This window comes from Indicator indicator, chromosome 37 (genome assembly GCF_027791375.1).
Source record: "Indicator indicator isolate 239-I01 chromosome 37, UM_Iind_1.1, whole genome shotgun sequence".
NCBI lineage: Eukaryota > Metazoa > Chordata > Aves > Piciformes > Indicatoridae > Indicator > Indicator indicator.
Window position 1 is genome coordinate 3,925,682 of NC_072046.1, and position 7,785 is coordinate 3,933,466.

Consider the following 7,785-nt stretch of genomic DNA (forward strand, 5'->3'; position numbering starts at 1 on the left):
ACCACGAGGTGGGTGTGAGCCAGGAGCCCAGGCAGGCTGTGCCCACCGGTTGAGCTCTGGGGCTTTGCCAGCACCCCCCTCTTGGGCATTCCTACCCTTGTGGGGCTGCATGGCTGGGATCCAGGGGCTGGGGCCAGTTTGAAGCTGCACTGTTGGCACCCAGGTGGGAATTCTGTGGCTCTTTCCTAACTCCACTTTAGATTTTCCCCACAGAGCAGGTTGTGTCAGGTGCCCCTTTCCTGCCTCAGCCTTCCTGCTCTGGCAGGACTGGGAGCAGGGACAGGGACAGCGCCAGCAGTCATTAAGCACTTGGAGTGGAATCCCCAGCAGATAATGGCCCTCTTTGTGTCTGCCTGCCCTGTGGTGCCTGCCAGTGCTGCCCTCTCATTAGGAGGAAGGTGATCCCTCTTCATCCTGCTTCCAGCTTTTGGCTTTGTGCTGGCATGCAGAGTGCTGTGTGGAGTTTGTGCCCCAGATTGGTTTATTTGTGATCTGGTTCACAGGAAGGAGATTGCAGGCTGAGAGAGTTGGGGCTCTTCAGCCTGGGGAAAAGTAGGCTCCAGGGACACCTTAGAGCAGCCTTCCAGTACCTGAAGGGGCTTCAGGAGAGCTGGGGAGGGATTTTGACAAGGGCTGGGAATGACAGGATGAGGGACAATGGCTTTGAGCTGGGAGCGGGGAGGTTGAGACTGGAGAGGAGGAAGAAATTGTTGAGAGTGAGGGTGGGGAGAGACTGGCACAGGTTGCCCAGGGAGCTTGGAGTGGATGCCCTCTCCCTGGCCAGGTGGAGCAACCTGGGCTAGTGGGAGATGTCCCTGCCCATGGCAGGGGGTTGGATCTGGATGATTTTCAACATCCCTTCCAACCCATTCCATGAATATTCCATGAATATTCCCTAGAGTTGATGCTTGCTCCACTTGAACCCTGCTGACCTGTGCAGGGAAGGTTCCCTCCCAGCACCAGCAGCCCTGTCCCTGGCTGCCTGGCTGCAGGGTGATGATCCCATTGGCTGTGCTCTCTGATGCAGCATTTCCCTGCAGAGCCCTCTGGCCTTATCCCTCTTTTCAGCTGGTCTGTGTGCTTCCTGTGAGCAGCAGGAGTGGAATTCCACCATCCCATGGCCACGCCATGGACCAAAGCTGTGCTTTTTTGACTGGAGTTGAGAGCAGTCAGACTCTGCTCAGCACCTTCTTGCTTGCTCTGTGCTGTGCTGCTCCATGTCTGAATTGTGCCTCAGAAAGGCCTCATGACTCAAGGTGTCTGAGTTACCTGCTCCCCCTCTTCCTTGTCATGGTTTTGGAGGGCTGGTTGCTGTTGGTTGAAAGCCACACAAATGAATTTCTCTCCAGAATGCTCCTTGGAGAGATTGGCATTGGGTTGTGATCACTGAGCAGCACTGCCTGATGCTCCCCAAACTGGGAGCTGTGGAGGATCTCCCTGGGAGCTCTGAAAACATTTCACAGGTTTGCTTTGGTAATTTCTTTGGTGTAATTAACAATTCCTTTGGTGTAAAAGCAGGGCCACAGAGATGATCTGAGGGCTGGAAGCCCTCTGGTGTGAGTTCAGGCTGAGAGTCAGGATTGTTCAGCCTGGAGAAGGCTCCAGGGAGACCTTCTGGTGGCCTTTCAGTGCTTCAAGGGGGGCTAAGGGAAGGCTGGAGAGGGATGTTTTGCACAAGGGCATGGAGTGACAGGAGGAGGAGCAGTGGCTTTAAACTGAGAGGAGATTTGTGTTAGATCACAGAAGGGTTTGGGTTGGAAGGGACCTTTCAAGGTCATCCAGTCCAACTCCCCCTTCAGGCACATCTGCAACTAAAGCAGGGTGCTCAGACCCCCCAGCAACCTGACCTGCAGTGTTTCCAGGGATGGGACATCTCCTACCTCTCTGGCCAACCTGAGCCAGGCTCCCACCACCTGAATTGTAAAATATTTCTTCTCTCCAGTCTTAATCTCCCTCTTTTAGTTTCAAACCATCACCCCTTGTCCTGAATCCTGGAGTCACTTTTGGGCCCCTAACTCCAAGGAGGACATTGAGAGGCTGGAGCAGGTCCAGAGAAGGGCAGCAGAGCTGGGGAAGGGTCTGGAGAGGAGGGCTGGGGAGGAGCAGCTGAGGGAGCTGGGGGTGTTTAGTGTGGGGAAGAGGAGGCTGAGGGAGACCTCATTGCTCTCTACAGCTCCCTTTACCATGAGAGTGGGGAGACACTCCAGAGAGGCTTTGGGTTCCCCACCCCTAGCAGTGTTCACAGCCAGGCTGGATGGTGCCTGGAGCAAGGTGCCCCTGCCTGTGGCAGGGGGGTTGGGTTTGTAAGGTCCCTTCCATGCCAAACCAAGCTGTGAATGAAATTTAAGGTGGGAATCCCAGATGTGCTGTGGGCTGAATTGACAGAGGGCCATGCACAGCTGGGCAGTTGGGATCTTACCACAGGATCACAGAGGGTCAGGGGCTGGAAGGGACCTCCAGAGCTCGTCCAGCCCAACCCTTGCCAGAGCAGCACCACCCAGGGCAGGGCACACAGAACACATCCAGGGGGGTTGGAAGCTCTCCAGAGCAGGAGACTCCACAACCTCTCTGGGCAGCCTGCTCCAGGCCTCCAGCACCCTCACAGGGACAAAGTTTTCCCTCCTGTTCCCCTGGCACCTCCTCTGCTCCAGCTTGCCCCCAGTGCCCCTTGTGCTGTGCTTGACCACCCCTGAGCAGAGCCTGGCTCCGTCCTCTCGCCCTTCACATCTTTATAAACATTCATGATGTGTGTTCTGGTGAAGGAAATGCTAGGATGGGTAAATATCAAAGCCAAAAGCAGTTCCTTCTCCTCCTGCAGCCCTCAACTTAGCTCCATAGCCCCAGCCCTGGCTAACAGCCCCTTAATGATTGCATTTCCAAGGAGAACCCAGGGCTTGAAGGAATAACCCTGGTCAGAAGGGTTTGGCTCTATAAATAGAAAGCTATATTTGGAAAATACCCAAATAGTGTATTTCTGGACCAAAGTGTATGAGGGAGAAATGTGATGGAAAAATTGAGTCAGATGAGCTGATGTATGAGGCATTTCCCTGTGGAGTCATTGGGCTGAAAAATGGTTTCTGTGCCTAAACTTGAACAGATGCTGCAGCACACACAGACAGCATCCCCCACGTTAATCCCAGCAGCTCTGCTCAGCCCTCCGGCAGCAATGCCCAGACCAGCCTGGCTCAGGCTCCTTTCCAGGGGCTCTTGGGCTCTTCCAGCTCAGCCAGGTACTCAAGGCCTAGCTCAGTGTCTGCTGCCCTCTTATCAGCAGGGTTTCTTCCAAGCTTTCATAGAATCACAGAATCAACAAGGTTGGAAGAGACCTCAGAGATCACCAAGTCCAACCTATCACCCAGCACCTCAGGACTAACTCAACCCTGGCTTCAAGTGCCACATCCAATCCTTTTTGAACATCCCCAGGGATGGTGACTCCACCACCTCCCTGGGCAGCACATTCCACTAGCAGATCACTTTCTGTGAAGAACTTTCTCCTCACCTCCAGCCTAAACTTCCCCCTGCACAGCTTGAGACTGTGTCCTCTTGTTCTGGTGCTGCTTGCCTGGGAGCAGAGACCAACCCCCTCCTGGCTACAACCTCCCTGCAGGTAGTTGTAGACAGCAATGAGGTCTGCCCTGAGCCTCCTCTTCTCCAGGCTGAACACCCCCAGCTCCCTCAGCCTCTCTTCATAGGGCTTGTGCTTGAGACCTCTCCCCAGCCTTGTTGCCCTTCTCTGGACACATTCAAGTGTCTCAGTATCCTTCTTAAACTGAGGAGCCCAGACCTGGACCCACTTTGCAGTGTTTCCAGACTCAGTGACCTGGGATTTGCTTAGGTTCTTGCACAGGGGTGGAGGACTCCTCCTCATTACCTTGCTCAGATGGCAGTGCCTGGGCTCAGCCAGCTTTGTGCCTGCATAAGGCCATGGTACCAGCTCTGGGTTCCTCAAATGTTAATTCCACCTTTTTAGCTACCAATTTGTCAGCAGGCAGTTGTGTGTGCATGTCCCTGACCTCCTTTGAGAGGCTGTTGAAGTACAAAGAGAAGACATCCATATGGATGGCCAGCAGCTTGTGCCTACTGCTCTTTTCAGCAGGAGTGGCACATGTGAGCAGAGTTCACTCCAGCTGGCAGCCAGCCACAGGTTGGTGTCCCCCAGGGCTCCCTGCTGGGCCACTTCTCAGGAATGTCTTTATCAATGATCCAGATGAGGGGATCAGGGCACCCCCAGGGAGTCTGCAGATGACACCAAGTTCAGCAGGAGTGTTGGTCTGCTGGAGGGAAGGAGGCTCTGCAGAGGGACCTGGCCAGGCTGGATCCATGGACTGAGGCCAATAGGATGAGGTTCAACAGAGCCAAGTGCTGGGTCCTGCACTTGGGTCACAACAACTTCAGGCTTGGGGCAGAGTGGCTGGAAACTGCCAGGCAGAAAAGGACCTGGGGGTGCTGGGTGAGAGGAGGTGAACATGAGCCAGGATGTGCCCAGGTGGCCAAGAAGGCCTCCAGCAGCCTGGGCTGGAGCAGCAATGGTGTGGGCAGCAGGAGCAGGGCAGGGATTGTGCCCCTGGACTGGGCACTGGGGAGGCCACAGCTTGAATCCTGGGTTCAGTTTTGGGCTCCTCACTGCAAGAAGGACATTGAGAGGCTGGAGCAGGTCCAGAGAAGGGCAACAGAGCTGGGGAAGGGTCTGGAGAAGAGGACTGGGGAGGAGCAGCTGAGGGAGCTGGGGGTGTTCAGTGTGGGGAAGAGGAGGCTGAGGGAGACCTCATTGCTCTCTACAGCTCCTGAGAGGAGGTTGGGACCAGGTGGGGGTTGGGCTCTGCTCCCAAGGAGCAAGTAACAGAACAAGAAGAAAGAGCTTCCAGTTGCTCCCCCCCAGGGTTGGTTTAGATTGGACATGAGGAACAATTTCTTCCCCTTGAGGGTTGTCAAGGCCTGGCCCAGGCTGCTCAGGGCAGTGGAGTCTCCATCCCTGGAGGGGTTTCAGAGCTGTGGAGATGTGGTGCTGAGGGCCAGGGTTTGGTGGTGCCCTGGCAGTGCTGGGTTAAGGCTTGGACTCGATGATCTGAAAGGTCTCCATGGTTCTGTGGTGCTGAGGAAGCAGCTGACAGTTGTCTTCTGTAGTTTTTGTTTGCAGCCCTGCTCAGCTCTGCCTCATCTCCTTTCCCAGGTGTTACTCACCCTTTAGGTCCCCGTGCACAGCACTTCCTCGCCTGAAAATGTCCCCAGGAGTGCAGCTGCTTGTGTCCTCTTTGCCCTTCTGATGGAGCTAAACTGAGGATGGGCTGTGGAGAAATGAGGAACAGCTTCTGAGTCTGAACCTAAGGACTTCTGGGTCTAAATCCAACGACTTCTGGGTCCAAACCAGCAGCTTCTGGGGTTGAACCTAACAGCTGCTGAATCTGAACCCAGCAACTTTGGAGTCTGAACCTAATGACTTCTGGGTCCAAACCCAGCAGCTTCTGAGGTTGAACCTCGCAGCTGCTGAGTCTGAACCCAGCAACTCTGGAGTCTGAACCTAATGACTTCTGGGGCTGAACCCAACGACTTCTGGCTCTGAACCTACCAATTCCTGAGGCTAAACCTGGCTTTAGCTGTGGTGCTGCTCAGGCATACCTGTGGGATGAGTGATGGTGCTTATGGCATCACGTTGGCATCCTTGGTTCCAGACACTGCTGAGTGGCATGGCCGTGCCAGACTTGGGCAGAACGAGTCCTTGTCTGTGAAGTTCTCTATCTCTCTGCTGCTTAAAATAGCAGAGAGCCTGGGAGGGGGAAGTGTGTCTTGTGTAGATATTTCCACACTGCCTGCAGGGTGTGTTTCTGACTCCTTGTTAACTCCTGGAAGTCTCTGTTAGGGATTCTGGGATGTGCTGAGCGGGCTGGAAGCTGGAGAACGGCTGGAGGCAGGCACAGGGCTGGGTGGGAGATGGTGGCCATGGGCTTGGCCCTGCTGTTCATATGCTTTTAAATGGCATAAAATTGGAGTTGAGGAAAAATTTCTTTTCTGGAAGAATGGTCAGGGATGGGCAGAGGCTGCCCAGGGAGGTGGTGGAGTCCTCATCCCTGTGGCCAAGGCTCTTGGGGCCATGGCTTGGTGGCCATGGTGGGGTTGGGTTGATGGTTGGACTCAATGATCTTTGAGAGCTTTTCTGACCCAAATAATTGTGTAAAGAAAATGAAATAATGAAAGTTGTAGTGAAATAATAATGAAATAATGAAATGAGGAATGTTCTTAATGTGTGTCCTGCCTTGTGTGCTGCACCTCCTCCTAACAAGCTGCTCACCTCCTGGTTTGCACACTTGAACACGTTGAAGTCCCTCAGACAGGGTTGGATTCCAGTCACAGCAGACCCTCATTCACTCAGCTGATGTTCAACTCCACAGTCAAACTGCTGTTAAACGGAGAAGGATTTTCAGGGGGGAAACTCTGATTCCTGGGGTGTTAAAAAAATGGAGTGGAAGTGACTGGGATGAGGCACACAGGGATCTTCCACCTGGCAATGAGCTTCCAGCAGGGCTGGGGAGGTTCTCCTTGCCCTCTACTCTGCCCTGCTGAGACCACACCTGGAATACTGTGTCCAGTTTTGGGCTTCCCAGTCCAAGAGAGATCTGCTGGAGAGAGTCCAAGGATGGTTGGGGAACTTGAACATCTCTGCTGTGAGGAAAGGCTGAGAGCCCTGGGGCTGATTAGTCTGGAGAGGAGAAGGCTGAGAGGGATCTGATCAATGTTTATCAATACCTGAGGGGTGGGGGTCAGGATGAAGGTGCCAGGCTCTTGTCAGTGGTGCTCAGTGATAGGACAACAAACACCAGGGACAAGCTGGAACCCAGGAGGTTCCACCTCAACATGAGGAGAAACTTCTTCACTGTGAGGGTGCTGGAGCTCTGCAGCAGGCTGCCCAGAGAGCTTGTGGAGTCTCCTTCTCTGCAGACTTTCAAGCCCCCCCTGGATGTGTTCCTGTGTGAGCTGCCCTGGGTGATGCTGCTCTGGCAGGGGGGTTGGACTGGATGAACTCTGGAGGTCCCTTCCAACCCCTAACATTCTGTGATTCTTTATCCCATGGTTCATGCAAAGTGTTTGCTCCTTCTGGAATGTTCACCCCATGGTGAGGAGTATTCCTCAGCCCTCTCCTCTCTGTGGTAGAACATTATTGACCTGGGTGGCTGCAAAATCCAGTTCCCTGGAGACACAGGAAGAGAAATAGATCCCTGATGCCCTTCAGGTGTGCTGGTGGGGTGGGATCTGCCTGACAAGGAGGTGCTGGATACAATCAGCTGTAACTTAGCAGTGATCAATAACTTGAGGTACCAGTTTCATTCCTGTTGGCTTTCTCCAGCACCTCTCCTTTAGCAGGTTCATGAAGGTGCTTGTCCCGCAGCCCTGGGAGATGCTGGCTCCTGCCTCCTTCAGAACATCCACAAGAAGATGGAGCCAGGCTCTGCTGGCTGGTGCCCAATGCCAGCACAAGGGCAATGGTGGAAAGTGAGGCAGAGGAAGTTCCATGGAAACAGGCGGAAACATTTTTTTTCCCTGTGAGGGGAACACTGGAACAGGCTGCCCAGGGGGGTAGATATCCAGGACCTCTCTGGAGATATCCAGGACCTGCCTGGATGTGTTGCTGTGTGACCTGCTCTAGGTGACCCTGCTCTGGCAGGGGGTTGGACTGGATGAGCTTTCAAGGTCCCTTCCAGCCCCTAATGTTCTGTGATTCTGTCATCCAGGCAGCATCAGGCTGAGCCTCAGCTGAGTCCCCAGTCCATCTCAGACACCAGCCCAGGTGTG